Source organism: Schistocerca americana, chromosome 3, assembly GCF_021461395.2.
Source record: "Schistocerca americana isolate TAMUIC-IGC-003095 chromosome 3, iqSchAmer2.1, whole genome shotgun sequence".
Lineage (NCBI taxonomy): Eukaryota > Metazoa > Arthropoda > Insecta > Orthoptera > Acrididae > Schistocerca > Schistocerca americana.
In genome coordinates this window covers 428,465,832-428,484,574 of record NC_060121.1, presented here as the reverse complement: position 1 = coordinate 428,484,574, position 18,743 = coordinate 428,465,832, and the positions used below count along the sequence as shown (strand labels likewise).

Sequence of the window (18,743 nt, the reverse complement as noted above, 5' to 3'; positions counted from 1 at the left end):
GGGAATTCAATATCAAAGCTGACGCAATAAGACGATGAAATAGTTTTTTTATGTAACACACGCATTGGACTGCTGATCTCGGTGTCTGCAGTCTTAGCAAAATACATAGTTAAAATGTAAATAATTCTGAGGAGATGATAGGAATGAGCACTGCTAAATGATTCATTATTTCCAGAAAAAAATTTATTATAACTGAAACATATATCGTACCTTATGCTTAGTACAACATGACGGAACATTTTTATGTCCGTTTCATGTCCATTGAGAGCTCTTTTATATAGCCATTGCCCTCTTGAGTCGCCCGTGCGTCGTCAACGTAAGTTATAACTGTTCTTTTTACACTTCACTCAAACTTAGACGAAAGACGTTTTTATACATTTAGTAAAAATTACATCAGACCGCCACAAATCTGCGTCCGTCTTACTTAAGAAAAACAGTACAGGTGTTTAGCGCTCAGGGCTTCATTTGTTCTCCAGTGAACAAAATAGTGAAGGATCGCATATCGATCCGTATTCTTCTGTTTATATTGCCGCCCAAAGATGACGAATTACATTATTTAGGAAATTTCACCGTCGCTATGCGACGCCTTATTATACGTTAATCATTCTTTATAAACAAGTATTCGCCTTGTGGGTGAAAGTGTTAACGATTTGCTGTTTGAATGAAGCCAAAAATGCGAATATCACACCATGTTTCACTCTTGGGACGTAAAATCGGCCAGAAGTTTGAAACAGTGTGAAACAAGCCACATCCGACCAAATGACTTTCTTCCATTGCTCCTCTGTTCAGTTGTGTGGCTTCGGCGCCAATTTTTTCTGTTACGGGCATCTGCATCACTTATCAGCGATTCTGTAATTTCATTTCACCCTTCGTGTTGCTTTTGCGCTGTCAGGGTTCGCGAGTGCGACATTCAGTTCTGCAGTGACTTTTGCAGCTGTCGTCTTCTTATTATTCGTCACAGTCCTTTTCGACTACCGTCTGTCACGATCACCCGATACACACTGAATCAGTGGATGGGTTCCTCCGCCTTCCCTGTATGCGGTACGAATCTTCGATTGCTGCCCCTTCAAATCCCAAACACTTTAGCTCCCATGGTTACGGATGAACCCATCATACGAGCGCCAACAATGTGCCCACGAACGAATTCACTTAGTTTCAACATAATGCACTCACAACTACACAGAACAGTGCTCTGACCACCACTGACAAAAGCAGCGAATTGAGGACATTGTATAGATGCCGTTCGTGGTCAAAGACAACTGCGCCACCTGTTAAGCTTGTCTATCATCTGCGTTTGTGTTCAAGCACGCATTTCTGTCGGTGTTTCCATACTTTTGTTGAACTCCTGCACATCGTGTTACCACAATAAACTGCACCCTGTAAGCAGAATTGTTTTTTACACACAAGGTATCTCGTCTGCTTCGATTCCTTTGGTGTGCAGCCAATGTTCCCGGCGGTGAAACTGAAGAAAATGACATATAATATATTGGAATGAAAATATGTACCATTCTGCAGGGTATCAGGGCAGTTGCGAATCTGGGGGATATGAGCAAGGAGACCAAGCAGCAGCCGGCTGGAGTGGCCGAGCGATTCTAGGCGCTACAGTCTGGAACCGCGCGACTGCTACGGTCGCAGGTTCGAATCCTGCCTCGGGCATGGATGTGTGTGATGTCCCTAGGTTAGTTAGGTTTAAGTAGTTCTAAGTTCTAGGGGACTGATGACCTCAGAAGTTAAGTCCCGTAGTGCTCAGAGCCATTTGAACCATTTTGAACCAAGCAGCTAAGGAGATCTGCAGGCAGTATTATTACATGACACAGTGCACCATTCACCTGCAGTCTGCCTGTTTGAGACCCATACAGCTGTGGAAAAAAGAGGAACTTGTGGTGAGGGACAAGAAGCTACGGCTATCTGCCATGTTGTACTTCACACCCATACAGCTGTGGAAAAAAGAGGAACTTGACTTGAGCGACAAGAAGCAACGGCTATCTGCCATGTTGTACTTCACATTGGTTACTGACAATATGTGATAACGTTGTTCTGCCGCTGAACAGGGCACTGTCCCTTAACACGAGGCTTCTTACTCTGGCTCCCACCTGTGGTGCCTGTCACCGCGTATATTTTATACTGTGATGAGAGAGCATAAGCAAATTAAAGTGGCGATCTGTCCCTCTTTAGAGTAGTAGAGCTTCTCAAAAATTTTCATAGTGTCGGTACTCTAGATTATGCTATTAGGACGGCGATTTTAGAGTGTTGCGGAGTGGCTGAGTGATCACTTTCATTCTAACGATCACATGTGCACTTATATTGCATGCAGATGTTCTCTCTATAGTTAAGAATAAAACATCGTTACCCTAATTTAGAAGTCGAATCGTGATCATCAATAATGTTGTGAGCGGCATGGGTGCTATTCTGTCATTCAGTGCAACGGATTAATATGAGATGTACCCTTTACCCTGTGGCTCCTGCAAGACGCAATTTCCACCTCCACACTACTACAGAAGTCAGACAGACGCTCCAGACGTTCTAAAGAGAAATGCCTGAAAAACTTTCAGCAATAAATATCTTCTGGAGTCATCCGCTGCAACTAGTGGGATACTTGGGTACTGGAGTAGTGCTAGTTAGTGTAAGAAAAACATGAAACTAACGAAAATTATTATTTATTTTGCTAAAATTCTGAGAAATCACAATGGCACATTTACTTATGAACTGAAAAAGTTATTTCCGGGTTCTTTTCGGAATATGAAGTTACCTCTCAAGAATAGGATTCGCTAATGAAATATCTATACGTAGTTTAAGATTGTTATTGACTTGGCAGAATGGCTGAGAGCCATGCCTACTCAACTTGAATAATTATCCGTTAGAGTGTTGCTAGGTATGGTCGAGGCTGTCGTGTGTGAAATCCAGTGAAGTGTACTGTTGTGGAGGAAATATGGGGCTTGCAAGAGCTGTAGCGCACAATACCGTAAGCTGCGATGACTGCTGTCTGTGCCGCTCGCTGCTGACAAATAATATAACTCTCGTTCTATCTGGATTGACGTTCGCCGATCAAACTCTCCCTATGACTTGATGAAGTCAAGGACTCCTATTCACCCCTAGTCCAACTACTGGCGTGGTACACCAGTCAGATAACCAGTCCACCACGATGCCACTCAAAAATTCGTTCGCAGGCATTTAACTATAACTCTGTCCGATCACACCGCACGATAAGTGTGGCAGACAACGCAGTGAACAACGCTTAATAGCAAGGGCTCAATATAGAGTCGCACTCCGATTCGCTCTCGACAGAGGTGCTCTCCCAGTGAAGTACTGAGGAGAGACTTGTTCCTCACTCTTTGAGTACACGTACGAGCGAGCACGCTCTCGTTATGTGTTCTCGCTCCAAGAGCGACAACAGAATGGCCCCTCTCCACGCCAGACATGAAGGGGTATATCTTTCGGTCTATTCCATTACTCCTTCAGCTCAAGGCGTCGGGAATATCGTCTGCCAATCAGCATTGCTCTACTAAAACGGGAGAATGACGTTTCGTTTAAGGCAACTAATCCGGAAATCTGTAGCATCGGCGTTTGGCGTTTGCTGTCTCCCTGTGAAAATCTCTGAAACTGCATGCTATATTTGTAAAGACTGCGTAGGCTGGGCGCTCCCACACAATGTAGCGGAATTTGCTTTTAAGCCGCACACGGGGTCGTTCTTCCTTTCACTCGGGCAAATGCTGTCCGCTCCATGGGCGGCCGCCGGCCGACGTAGATAGCTCCCTGTGAAATCCTCTGAAGGGACCGGCCTCCTGGCGTGCGGTGTTTGCCTCTCCCAAATTAAAAGCTTTTGTGACCGTTGTGTCTGGAATGTATGTGTGTATGCCAGCCTTGAGTATTTCAATCTCGGTGGGCATTGGCGATTTACTAGTTATTTGCATATAGTTTACATGAATTCATACATTGACTTTATCTTATCGAGTTTGGGTTCGAATGAAGCGTCATGATGTGCGGAATGTGATTGTGAGGGCGGAATATGTAAGCGATGAAGGTCAGGAGACCACAACGTGTTACAATGTGAAAATACAGGCAACAAAAGATCGACCTGTCACGACAATAGCGAGTGGTAGCGTAGTTTTGTGATATTTTTTCTGAGAAGAAAAAACTTCCAGCAATGACAGCTGGTGGATCACAATGCATCCTAGTGGTCGTCAGCTGGAAGTTGCAGGCCAGAGAGCCACTGATGGCATAACCTTAAATGACACTGACCAGCCTGTCCCAGCAAATCTCACCAAACCTTTGCAATTCAAGCTGCAAGACCGCACTATTAGTGGCATTGGGATTCCGTGGCTGGTGATCTCTAGGATCATACGCTGTACTTTTATTACTTATGTGAATACATGCACCATTCAGACGCCCTAATATGCTACTGCTACTTGTCTAAGAGCGCATGGCAGCTATGACCCAGTAAAATTCGAAAAGGAGTGCAGTGATATAATGCCTTATTAATGTTTTTGTGATTAAATTTCTCGGAAAAATGTCTGAAAATGACAAAATATGACCTTCACTGCAACAGTTCTGTCATTTACGGCGATGTAAATGTCTCAGCAGGAATGTTCAATATTCGGGATCTGACGTGAATGAAAGTTCAAAGCAAAAAGTTCTAGTACACATGGGTTCTAAAATGCCCACGTTTACTAGATTTTTTTATTTTGAATGATCGTTCCCACCATATCCCTGAATACTGTCCTTTCGTCCTTTGATATCCTGTGTAACTCTATGAACTCTCTAGCGAGACACAGATGAAAGGAAGACATCCATCGTGGAATATTATAAAAAAACTTTGGAGAAACCACATTTGCGACAGACAGAAGAACGATTTACTACCACCCCTCGCTCCGTTTGCGAGTGGAATAGGAAAGGCAATGAATGACTAGCAGTGGTACAAAGTACCCTCCACTGATCGCTTGTGCAGAATGTATGTAGATCGGAAGCGAAATTAGATGGTAGTAGTGAAAGTGAATGGAGGCCTTGCATTTACTGGGAGGATTAACGGGAATAACGGAGCGTCTGCAAAGAAAAGCAATTGCCAGCAAGTCTGAAGTAGTCATCCACTGGTTTGGTGTTGTTATCAGATAGGCATCATAGCATTTATCGAAGAATTTAGAGAGGGGGCTGCTAGAGTCATAAGAGGACAATATATCTGTACGAAAGTTCAACAAGGAAGCTCAGAAAACTGAAACGAAGAAGTTTGGAAGGAAGGCGCATATCTCTACCCCTGCGAAACTAATGAAACTATTACCATAAGACGTACTTTCATAGAAGGAGGTGGTATTCTTACAAACTCTTTTCGACACACGTTACGCCTGTTGCAAGTGAGGACACATATCAGCAGTCTGCAGGGCAGGAAAATGTTCTGTGGGCCAATGCGCCCCTGTTCGCAATTACAGTGTGGCCAGCAGAACCTGACCAAACGACAGAGTTCGCTTTAACTCCAGTCTCTGCATAATCCAGCCAAGCGCCTAATCGACACTTACCATAAGTTGTATAGAATATCAGTGGTATTACGGCACAGTTTCAGGTTGATATGGGGGTAGTAGTTTCTCAGATTAACCAGGAAACTTTTCAGTGTTTTGGTTTCCATATCTGCACCTACTACAGTGGCACATTATGTCATATAGCCGAAAAAATCCCTTTGCGAGGGCAAGTTGCTATATGTATAAAATGCAGGAACGTGGAATGGCAAATCACTTTGTTGGTCGTAAGTTAACCGTTATCTGTAAATATTTTTGGTGTAGATGCGTTCGCCGCATTTGAGATCCAAACGTTGAATGAGATGAACTTGCCGTCCAGCTTGGTACAGTTCTTGAAGTTAAAATAGTTATTAGACAATTATAAGCACTTATTCCAAGTAACTTTAGTTAGGGCCAGAATTTCAAGCGGATATTTCACTCAAGCAGTCCGCAGGCCTAAATTATATGGTGCAAAGCCATTGCTTCTGGCAATGCGTGACACAGTAAAGGCTGAGTTAAATAATTTACAGGAATTAGTTGTAATTGCATCAATTCGGCTAGATAGTGAGCTACTCATATGGCCGTCGTAAAGAAATCAAACGACGCCATCTGAATTTTGTGGTGATTATCAGACCAAGATTAACGCGCAGTCCTAATTTCTCGGCCGGAGTTAGCGGGGGCGGTGGTTTTCAATGGCTGATTTGAAGGACGCACACCATGATTTACCTCTAGACGCAGACATACGGTATTTGGATTGCCAAACATACACGCACCAACTAACTCATGGTATTCCTGACGTGTGTAAACTATATGGATAACGTTTGGGTGATGGGTGCTGCTGGGGAAGAGAAAATGAAAACGTTACAAACACTATTTCAGTGGGTTCCAATGCACCCTAGTAAAATGCAAGTACTTTGCACCACCTGTGCAGTATTGGGGCATATGTTAAGCAGCAAAGGGATCACACCAACAGCGGAACACATTGACGCGATCGAAAAGCTGCCTACCCAATAAAACTTATAGGAATTGCAATCTTTTATGAGTAAGGTGCACTGCTACGCGAAGTTCATTTCCCATGCAGCTCACCTCATGCATCCATTAAAGAAAGGTATTCCGTTCGTTTGGCCGCCGAGAGCTGGCTGAAACCCGAAATGAAAGGTTTGAGGTATTTAGCGAGCCGTGGAACATATAACGGAAAAACAGATTAGAGGCCATAGGAGAGGTGTTCATTGCAGCTGACGAAAATATTGTCTCTATTGAGGTCGAAGTTGAGAATGACGATGAAGTTGTCTGGTCGGGTATAACAGGTGTAGGTGACACCAAGTTAATTGTTGATGTTTTTACCAGCCACCCAAATCTGCTGTGACAGTTCAAAAGTCGTTCAAAGACAGTCTGCCTTCAGTAGCGCTGAAATACCTAGGTCATACAGTATTAGTAGGAGGTGACTTTAACTTACCGAGTGTAGACGGGGCTGTCTGTGAATTCATTGCGGGGGTACAAACAGTCGTGCCAAGTTCTTTTGAACACTTTTTCTGGAAACTGTCTTGACCAATTAGTTCGGCAGCCTGCACACAATTGAAATATCTTAGACCTTCTTGCTAGAAATAGGCCGGACCTCATCGATAACGTCGGTATAGAAACGGGGATTAGCGATCATGATGTCAGCACAGCAACTACGGTTAAGAAAGAAAATAAATTACTCAAGAAGGTTAGGTGAGTGTTTGTGCTAGGAAGAGCAGATAAACAGTTGTTAGCAACTCACGTAGACAGTGTACTGACATCACGTAGTTCCAGTAAGACGAACTTAGAGCAATCATGGGCAAAGCTCAAGCAGATTGTAAATCGGGGTCTGGAGAGCTATGTTCCTGGTATGTGGATTAGGGATGCAAAAGACCCACCACGGTTTAATAACGAAATTCGGAAAATGTTGAAGAAGCAGAGGCTGTTGCACCCTCAGTTCAAAAGAGAACGCGTAAATGACGACAAGCAAAGGTTAGTATAGATTCGTGCGCCTGTGAAAAGATCTATGCAGTCTGATGTGGCAGTTGAAGACAGCAAAACGAAAGCCGGAGTTTCAAATTTCGCATTCAAGAACTCGTTCACGCAGAAGAATAGTACAAACAAACCGTCATTTGACCATCGGACAGACTCCCGTATGGGTGACATAGTGATAAGCATCCCTGGCGTAGAGACACGACTCAAAGATCTGAAAGCAAAGAAGTCACCAGGTCCGGATGGAATACCAGTTCAGTTTTACAAAGAATACTCTACGGTGTCCTTACCCAGCTTGCATTTATCGAGAATCTCTTGCCCAGCGCAAAGTCTTAAGCGACTGGAAAAAAAGCGTAGGTGACTTCTGTATGCAAGAAAGGTAAAAGAACGAACCCGCAGAATTATAGTCCAATAACCCTAACTTCAGTTTGCTGCAGAATCCTTGAACATATTCTCAGTTCGAAAACATCAAATTTTCTTGAGTATAGAAGCTTACGTCCGCGGATCAGCATAGTTTCAGAAAGCAACGTTCGTGTGAAACTCAGCTCTTCTTTCTCTCACACCATATACTTGGAAACAGGGAAATTTCATATTTCTAAATTTCCGGAAAGCATTTGGCATTGTGTGCCATTGTAGGTCGTTAAGGAAGATACAAGCATGTGGAATAGGTTCACAGATATGCGAATGGCTTGAAGACGTTTTAAGCTATAGAGCTTAGTGTGTTGTCCGCGACGGCGAGTGTTCATCAGAGACAAGGAGCGCACCAGGGAATTGTGACAGAGCCGCTGTTCTTTTGCACAAACATAAATTATTTCGCGGAGACGGTGGGCAGCAGCCTGCAGTTGTATGCTGACGATGCTCTGGTGTACGGTAAGGTATCGAAGTTGAGTGAGTGTAGGAGGATACAAGACGACTTAGAAAAAAGTCTAGTTAATGTGATGAACGGCAGCTACCTCTAAATTTGTAAATACGTAAGTTATGTGGGTGAGTAGGAAGAGAAAACCTGTAATGTATACAGTATTGCTATTGTCCTGCTTGCCACATTCAAGTCGTTTAAATGGCTAGGCATAACAATGCAAAGTGATATGAAATGAAACCAGCATTTGAGAACCGTGGTAGGGAAGGCGACTGGTCGAATTCGCTTTATTGGAGAATTTTAGGAAAGATTGGTTTACCTGTAAAGGAGACCGCATATAGGACGCAAGTGAGGCCTATTCTTGAGTACTGCTCGAGTGTTTGGGATCCCTACCAGGTCGAACTGGAGGAAGACATCGAAGCAATTTAGTCACTGGGTGCTAGATTTGTTACCGGTAGGTTCGAACAACACATAAGTGTTCTGGAGATGCTTTGGGAACTCAAGTGGTAATCCTTGGTGGGAAGGCAACAGTAGAAACACTACTGAGAAAATTTAGAGAACTGGCATTTGACTGCCGAAAGCTTCTACAGATGTCAACATACATTGAGCGAAAGCGCCACGAAGGCAGGGTTCATACGGAGGCATAGAGGAGGCATAGAGACAGCCGTTTTTCCCTCGCACTATTTGCGAGTGGAAGAGGAGAGGAATTGACAAGTTATGGTACAGCGTACCCCCTGCCATTCGCTATACAGTGAATTACGGGGTTTGTTTCAGTTGAAAACACGGTCGTGGTTCGCCCTGTACTTAGCGATGTTCACACTGTACAAGCTCCTGACATTGGCAACTGACGCATCACAATTTGGTACTGGGGTCATCTTCTTGTATAAGAAAGCTGATGGTTCAGAGAAACACTCTGGCAGGCGCAGCAAAACTATTCACAAATTGAGACGGTTGTGTTGGACATCGTGTAAGGTGTCAAAAAATTCCGCGTTTTCCCGTACGTGGCAATAAATTCCAGTTACTTACGGAGCACAATCCTCTCATTTCCCATTTTGGATCACATACTCCCCTTCCCAACAAAGCAGCACAACATTTGCAACGTTGGGCTCTGTTCTTTATCAGTTACCATTATAGCATTCATTTTCAGTCCGCTGAACAGCATGTAAATACCGATCCATTATCATGCCTCCCTACAGGCCCTAATGTTCTGTTTGACCATGTGGAAGGAGTGTGTTTTAGTCTAGATGAGACTACGTGCTACATCTTACAAGATTTCCCATTCATCGCTTATGAACCAGCCAGGATTCCCTCTGTGTAGCTTAGTGTGAGTTGTGCTAAGTGGTTGACCAGAGAGTCATCCAACAGGATTAGATGTGGTGTTACAAAAGTATTTTGGTTTTACAAGCAGGCTTAATGTTGTTCAGGGAATTGTGTTATTGATACAGAGAATGCTGAATGTCACATCATTGTTCCACCTCTGCTATGTGGTCGCATCCTTCAGTTACTACGTATTTCACTCTTGGTGATGCCAAGGATGAAAGCTTCAGCACGAAGCCACGTTTACTGGCCGGGGACGGGTGACACAATGAAGTACACAGTGTGCACATGCTCTCAGATCTGTGCTCACAACCAAGCCTCACAAGGAAATGTTCTTCCCATGACTCTAGCCTGAGCACCCTTGGGAGAGGTTTGCACAACGACTTTGCTGACCTTTTCAGTGCACAGGGTGGTTACTGGTGGTGGATGCACTAGGGTTTTCCTTATGTGGCCTCAGCCTCTATTACAAGAGTCTATGCTATAGACAGAAAAGTAGGTACCATTTTAACTACAGAGGGAGCTCATTACACGTTAATAACCGACAACTGACCTCAATTTGTTCCACTTGGAGTTGCAGCTCCCTTCCACACACCCTCCAGGATTTGCTGCATCTGGCCTGTGGGCCCTTAGTCTAAGTTACACAACCCACTACCAGCAGAGCGCAAGAGTGGGGGCTCACACGCTCGGCCAGAAGCCGGGATGAGCGCTGGACGTAATTCTAGGCTACAAAGGGCGCCAAATATTCCTTTTCGCAGTCGGACAGGATCACCCGATTCGTCACTGAAACCAGATGCGCCCAAGTTATATGCAGGAGTCCTCCCGACGCCTTGAACGAATGCAGGAAAACTCAAGGACCCGCTATTCTTGGTGACCACAGGTATGAGACATCCCTGTCAATTCTCGGCGTTCCTTTGTATTCACTCTGGACGCTGACACAGTGCTGACAAGACCTCCGCCCATGCCATCATTATTTAACCGGTGCAGGACTGGCAACCCATGGAGGTCGCTGATAGTCTCAATGCCTCACCAGCAGCGACAGTGTCGAGTGGAGAGGATAGCAAATGATTACAATACCACATCGATGGAAGCTACAGCAATTGAGATGCCTTTGGAGAAACTGATAGGACTACTCATACAGTGTTCCCTAATGTCGCAGCAGACAAAACAAGTGTGGTCATTCCCAACATGATGTGCCTATTACAAGGCACTTTCCAGAGTTTCTCGGTTTCGTGGTCACATTGCAAGCAATGTGGAAACAATGTTCGTTGGCAAGACCCTCTGCTTGCGCTGCCAGCGTGAAAGTAAGCACATGTTCCTTGGCCAGTTGTGTTTCTGGTAGCCGATGTTACTATTTGCACACAGTGACACGATTGTTCTGAGTTATTCTCTCCAGATTTTGTTGGTAGACTACTGACGATTCTTCCAGCTTCAAATCTGACTCCCTCAAGGGTTGTCCTTTAGGATTTTTGTATGGCTAGCCCTAGTCCATTCGGTCTATTTTGACTGCTTACTGTTTTCCAGAGAAACCACTAGTTGCACTCCCTCACCTGGGTAGTGTGTCACAAAAAATCCATCTTGGACTCTATATTTGACACAAGTGACTTGGTGACCATCAAGCCTGACCTGTATGCCCAGATCCGTCCTCTTTCATTACGATTTGATAGGGCTGGAGGCACCCAGAAGGTCAATTGGCTGGAGTAAACCTAGAAAGGCGAGTGACCCGGCAGCCAATCACCCTGGGCTCCAGTCTTCATGGGATCTGTACCTGCCATCCTTTATTGCCTAGTATGGACAGTTGGGCCTTCAACATTAGGCAGGTATGATGGGGGAAACCCAATAGGACAAGAACCTACGTCACCCATCTGTGATTTTATACTTAGGACAATTGGGCAAGACCCATCATCTTGGATCTTCAAATGTCCTCCCAGTTTAAACTTAGCATAAGTGAGGTATTTTGAATTTCCTGCCATCTTACACATAGAGCAATTCTGATGAGAACAACCGTATCACCGAACTGTACACAGTAACTCACTATCTGCCCTGCCTTCCCATTCACAACGAATTCTACGTCCGTTATACCACCTATTCTTCTTTTGATATTACCCTATATATATCTGACCAGAAATCTTAGTCTTTTTTCCATTTCAGTTAACTGACCCCCGCTATATCTAGATCTTGCCTTTGCAGATTTTCTAGCTTCCCTAACACGTTCAAACTTCTGACCTTCCACGCACCGCCTCGTTTAACGTTATGCTTTCCTTGATTGTTCGAACTTTTTCTCATGGTCATCTTCCTTCACAGACAGGTAAGAGAAACAATTGATAAACTTAACCACAGTAAAACTGTCTTTTCGCTCGATTGAATGTGGTGTACAGAAAGCCAAAAACTGTTACCAACTGGTATAGCTACCAATACAATAGTGCTCAGTAAATCAAAATTCTCAATAGCTGCACCAACGGTTTAAGGCCTAATTAAAAGTACGTTTCATCAGAGCGCCAAACAATTGTTACAAGTAGGTGCAGTTGGCACCAATGGCGACACATACAACGTGCTGACATGAGGAAAGTTTCCAACCGATTTCTCATACACAAACAGCAGTTGACCGGTGTTGCCTGGTGAAACGTTGTTGTGATGCCTCGTGTAAGGAGGAGAAATGCGTACCATCACGTTTCCGACTTTGATAAAGGTCGGATTGTAGCTTATCGCGATTGTGGTTTATCGTATCGGGACATTGCTGCTCGCATTGGTCGAGATCCAATGACTGTTAGCAGAATATGGAATCGTTGGGTTCAGGAGGGTAATACGGAACGCCGTGCTGGATCCCAACGGCCTCGTATCACTAACAGTCGAGATGACAGGCATCTTATCCGCATGGCTGTAACGGATCGTGCAGCCACGTCTCGATCCCTGAGTCAACAGATGGAGACGTTTGCAAGACAACCATCTGCACGAACAGTTCGACGACGCTTGCAACAGCATGGACTATCAGCTCGGAGATAACACTTGACACTGCATCACAGACAGGAGGGCCTGCGATGGTGTACTCAACGACGAACCTGGGTGCAAGAATGGCAAAACGTCATTTTTTCTGATGAATCCAGGTTCTGTATCATGATGGTCGCAAACGTGTTTGGCGACATCGCGGTGAACGCACATTGGAAGCGTGTATTCGTCATCGCCATACTGGCGTATCTCCCGGCGTGATGGTATGGGGTGCCATTGGTTACACGTCTCGGTCACCTCTTGTTCGCATTGACGGCACTTTGAACAATGGACGTTACATTTCAGATGTGTTACGACCCGTGGCTCTACCCTTCATTCAATCCCTGCGGAACCCTACATTTCAGCAGGATAATGCACGACCGCATGTTGCAGGTCCTGTACGGGCCGTACTGGATACAGAAAATGTTCCACTGCTGCCCTGGCCAGCACATTCTTCAGATCTTTCACCAACTGAAAAAGTCTGGTCAATGGTGGCTCAGCAACTGGCTCGTCACAATACGCCAGTCACTACTCTTCATGAACTGTGGTATCGTGTTGAAGCTGCATGGGCAGCTGTACCTGTACACGCCATCCAAGCTCTGTTTGACTCAATGCACAGTCGTATGAAGGGTTTTATTATGCCCAGAGGTAGTTGTTCAGGGTACTGATTTCTCAGGATCTATGCAACCAAATTGCGTGAAAATGTAATCACATGTCAATTCTATAATTATATATTTGTCCTATGAATACCCGTTTATCATCTGCATTTCTACTTGGTGTAGCAATTTTAATGGCCAGTAGTGTACATCTCACTGAATGAAGGCTAAGTAACATCTTCCTATTACTCAGTACTGATGTTCTTGAAGGCTGCTACCAAACTGGTCCCAACCAGCGACGAGCGGCTCGTTAAATAAACGTTGACAGGGGATGCTGAGCTCTGTCTTCCCGGAGGTGTGACGCTGCCCCACGCGGAGTCCCCGGCCGCGTTCCGACATCCACACTGCGTTCCGAGGGGAACGTCGGTCGGAAAACCACTGGAAGAGCGCCCGCCCTCTTCCTAAGCTGGTCCGCCGCAGAACAGAGAGGACGGTAATGTCGACGGCGGCGGCGGCAACGGCCTCGGGTCATCGGTGGGTGCCAGGTCGAACGCTGTGGTGGCGAAGGCGATGGGTCCAACCCCACCGGTTCCACAGGCGGTGCCGAAGGAGCGCCTGAGGGTGGCGGCGCCAACAGCAAGATCCGGTTAGTATGCGAACCTGGGGACAGAAAATCTGCTGAAGAATCTCGCAAGTGACAAGCCTGAAACTGGTTTTGATGGCAGCGAAACAACACAGCAGGACCCTGAAATAAATATATGCAAGAGGCCAAACTTTGAAGAATCGTTTCCCTATCCCAGCGGCTGGTTCGACCAAAAACTCTGAAAAGAACATAATCGTAAGGAGCAAAACGATACTTGCGGATCATGGGAGGCGCCGTGCACTGTGGTGGGTGCAACAAGTGGAGCAGGATCCGATGGCGCCGGCCATGTAGAAACGCCACTGGTGACGGACCGTCGCTGGGCTGGGAACAGTACGTTGCGAGAAAGAATAGCGGGCCTAATTACAATTTCTTGGACGAAGAGGCTATGTCGACGAGCAAATTATCGGCGTACAGATGAATCCTGAATGTTTTTCACTGAACGAGGCCAAGCAGTATGGATGCAGTGCAACAAAAGGTTCACGTCAGGATCTGCTTCTAAGGCCTACGCAAGTCTGTTACAGGTCAGTGTCCTGCACATCGATCTGACAACGGGATGTGGCAGCAGCATCGAATTCAGAATCAGGTCCAACAGGAGGTCAGCGTTTGCGTTTACAGAGGCCAGTACAATATTTCGTATCGATGCTGAGGCAATAGCAAAGCCCAGCGTTGCAGCGTCTGAGCCGCACGCGGTGGAACAGGGTTGCACGGAGGAAATAACGACTGAAGTGGCGTATGATCCAACACTTGGTAAAACTTCCGACCAAACAGATAATGATGGAACTTTGTTACGTCATAGATATGAGCGAGCGCTTCCTTGTTCAATACCTTGAAAGCGAGAGCAATCGGTCTGTCCTGTGAACCAAATCTGAGCGAAAGCATAGCTCCGATCCTGTACGAAGAAGCGTCCACTGCCAAAACCACAAGCTTATCGAGATCGAAATGAATAAGGCATCTGTCACTCATCATGGCATGAAGTTTCTGGACTGCATCCTGACACTCTTTGGTCCAAACAAAAATCACCTTCTTACGGCGCAAACGATGCAACGGAGCCGCGATCTGGGCTGCGCTGGGTATAAACTGGATGTAATATGTTAATTTCTAGAGAACTTACAGCAAATTTGTCACGTTATACGGGTCAGGGAGTTCCCGGATAGCCATCACATGTGACCGAATGGGATGAACACCCTGGCTATTAAAGAACACGGCCTAAGTAACGTGTTTCAGACTGAGAAAAGCCGCATTTTTCCAGGCGACACTTACGACCTGCGGCTGAAAGCACTTGAAAAAGCATACGAAGGTGACTGATACACTCCTGGAAATGGAAAAAAGAACACATTGACACCGGTGTGTCAGACCCACCATACTTGCTCCGGACACTGCGAGAGGGCTGTACAAGCAATGATCACACGCACGGCACAGCGGACACACCAGGAACCGCGGTGTTGGCCGTCGAATGGCGCTAGCTGCGCAGCATTTGTGCACCGCCGCCGTCAGTGTCAGCCAGTTTGCCGTGGCATACGGAGCTCCTTCGCAGTCTTTAACGCTGGTAGCATTCCGCGACAGCGTGGACGTGAACCGTATGTGCAGTTGACGGACTTTGAGCGAGGGCGTATAGTGGGCATGCGGGAGGCCGGGTGGACGTACCGCCGAATTGCTCAACACGTGGGGCGTGAGGTCTCCACAGTACATCGATGTTGTCGCCAGTGGTCGGCGGAAGATGCACGTGCCCGTCGACCTGGGACCGGACCGCAGCGACGCACGGATGCACGCCAAGACCGTAGGATCCTACGCAGTGCCGTAGGGAACCGCACCGCCACTTCCCAGCAAATTAGGGACACTGTTGCTCCTGGGGTATCGGCGAGGACCATTCGCAACCGTCTCCATGAAGCTGGGCTACGGTCCCGCACACCGTTAGGCCGTCTTCCGCTCACGCCCCAACATCGTGCAGCCCGCCTCCAGTGGTGTCGCGACAGGCGTGAATGAAGGGACGAATGGAGACGTGTCGTCTTCAGCGATGAGAGTCGCTTCTGCCTTGGTGCTAATGATGGTCGTATGCGTGTTTGGCGCCGTGCAGGTGAGCGCCACAATCAGGACTGCATACGACCGAGGCACACAGGGCCAACACCCGGCATCATGGTGTGGGGTGCGATCTCCTACACTGGCCGTACACCACTGGTGATCGTCGAGGGGACACTGAATAGTGCACGGTACATCCAAACCGTCATCGAACCCATCGTTCTACCATTTCTAGACCGGCAAGGGAACTTGCTGTTCCAACAGGACAATGCACGTCCGCATGTATCCCGTGCCACCCAACGTGCTCTAGAAGGTGTAAGTCAACTACCCTGGCCAGCAAGATCTCCGGATCTGTCCCCCATTGAGCATGTTTGGGACTGGATGAAGCGTCGTCTCACGCGGTCTGCACGTCCAGCACGAACGCTGGTCCAACTGAGGCGCCAGGTGGAAATGGCATGGCAAGCCGTTCCACAGGACTACATCCAGCATCTCTACGATCGTCTCCATGGGAGAATAGCAGCCTGCATTGCTGCGAAAGGTGGATATACACTGTACTAGTGCCGACATTGTGCATGCTCTGTTGCCTGTGTCTATGTGCCTGTGGTTCTGTCAGTGTGATCATGTGATGTATCTGACCCCAGGAATGTGTCAATAAAGTTTCCCCTTCCTGGGACAATGAATTCACGGTGTTCTTATTTCAATTTCCAGGAGTGTATGTTCCTCTGGTGTACCTCCTGACGCCACAATATCGTCCAAGTAATTTGAGCAGGATTTAACTTTTGCACTAAGCTGTTCTATGCAGCGTTGGAACATGACAGGCGCGGAAGATTTCCCAAAGGATAAGCGCAAAAATTTGAGGAACCCTAATTGTGTGTTGACCCCAAGCAGTTTCTGGGACTCCTCATCTGGCCGAATTTGCAAATACGCATCGCATAAATTAATTTTTGAAAAATAGCGGCCCGCACCAACCTGTTCATTAATTCTACATCTACATCTACTTGGATACTCTGCAAATCACATTTAAGTGCCTGGCAGAGGGTTCACCGAACCACTTTCACAATTTTCTATTATTCCAATTTCGTATAGCGCACGGAAAGAACGAACACCTACATCTTACCGTACGAGCTCTGATTTCCCTTATTTTATCGTGGAGATCGTTTCTCCCTGTGCAGGTCGGTGTCAACAAAATATTTTCGCATTCGGAGGAGAAAGTTCGTCATTGGAATTTCCTGAGGAGATTCCGTCACAACGAAAAACGCCTTTCTTTTAATGATGTCCAGCCCAAATCCTGTATCATTTCAGTGACACTCTCTCCCACATCTCGCGATAATACAAAACGTGCTGTCCGTCTTTGTACTTTTTCGATGTACTCCGTCAGTCCTATCTGGTAAGGATCCCCCACCGCGCAGCAGTATTCTAAAAGAGGACGGACAAGCATAGTGTAGGCGGTCTCCTTAGTAGATCTGTTATATTTTCTTAAGTGTCCTGCCAATAAAATGTAGTCTTTGGTTAGCCCTCCCCACAACATTTTCTATGTGTTCCTTCCAATTTAAGTTGTTCGTAATTGTAATTCCTAGGTAATTAGTTGAAATTACGGCCTTAATATTTGACAGATTTTTCGGGTAACCGAAGTGTAACGGATTCCTTTTAGCACTCATGAATCATTTTCAATTTGTTTTGATCTACTGATGACTTTAGTAGTCGATAAACGACGGCGTCATCAGCAAACAACCTAAGACGGCTGCTCAGTTTGTCTTCCAAATATTTAAATAGATAAGGAATAGCAAAGGGCCTATAACACTACCTGGGGGAACGCCAGAAATCACTTCTGTTTTACTCGATGACTTTCCGTCAATTACTACGAACTGTGACCTCTCTGGTAGTAAGTCACAAATCCAATCACATAACTGAGACGATATTCCATAAGCACACAGTTTCACTATAAGCCGCCTTTGTGGTACAGTGTGAAAAGCCTTCTGGGAATCCAGAAATACGGAATCGATCTGAAATCCCTTGTCAATAGCACATAACACTTCATGCGAATAAAGAGAATGTTCGAACACATTGTTTGTTCTAGAATCCTGCTGCATATCGACGTTAATGATATGGGCCTGTAATTAAGTGGATCACTCCTACTACCTTTCTTGAATACTGGTGTGACCTGTGCAACTTACCAATTTTTTGGTACGGATCCTTCGTCGAGCAAACGGTTGTATATGACTGTCAAGTATGGAGCTAATGCATCAGCATACGCGGAAAGGAACCTAATTGGCATATAGTCTGGATCAGAAGACTTGCTTCTATTGATTTAAGTTGCTTCACTACTCCGAGGATATTTACTTCTACGTTACTCATGCTGGCAGCTGTTCTTGATTCGAATTCTTGAATATTTACTTCGTCTTCTTTTGTGAAACCATTTCGGAAGGCTGTGTTTAGTAACTCTGCTTTGGCAGCACTGTGTTCGATAGTATCTCAATTTCTATCGCGCAGAGAAGGCATTGATTGTTTCTTGCCGCTAACATACTTGACATACGACCAGAATCTCTTTGGATTTTCTGCCAGGTTTCGAGACAAAGTTTCGTTGAAATTTCCAGCTTCTGTAAAAGATCGCCAATCTTGGGGATTTTGCGTCTGTTTGAATTTGGCATGTTTGTTTTGTTGTTTCTGCAACAGTGTTCTCACCTGTTTTGTGTACCAAGGATGATCAGCTCCGTCGTTACTTAATTTATTTGGTATAAATCTCTCAATTTCTGCCAATGCTATTTCTCTGAATTCAATCTGGTCTGCACTTCTATCATTAATTTGGAAGGAGTGGAGATTGTCTCTCGGGAAGGCGTCAAGTGAATTTTTATCTGCTT

General features: G+C 45.8%; 1 protein-coding gene across 1 annotated transcript in view; it reads left to right on the top strand.

Annotated features, from left to right (window-relative positions):
- LOC124605809 (solute carrier family 22 member 7-like) overlaps nt 1-18,743 on the top strand; it is a 92,471-nt gene that overhangs the window by 21,635 nt on the left and 52,093 nt on the right. The window lies entirely within an intron of this gene.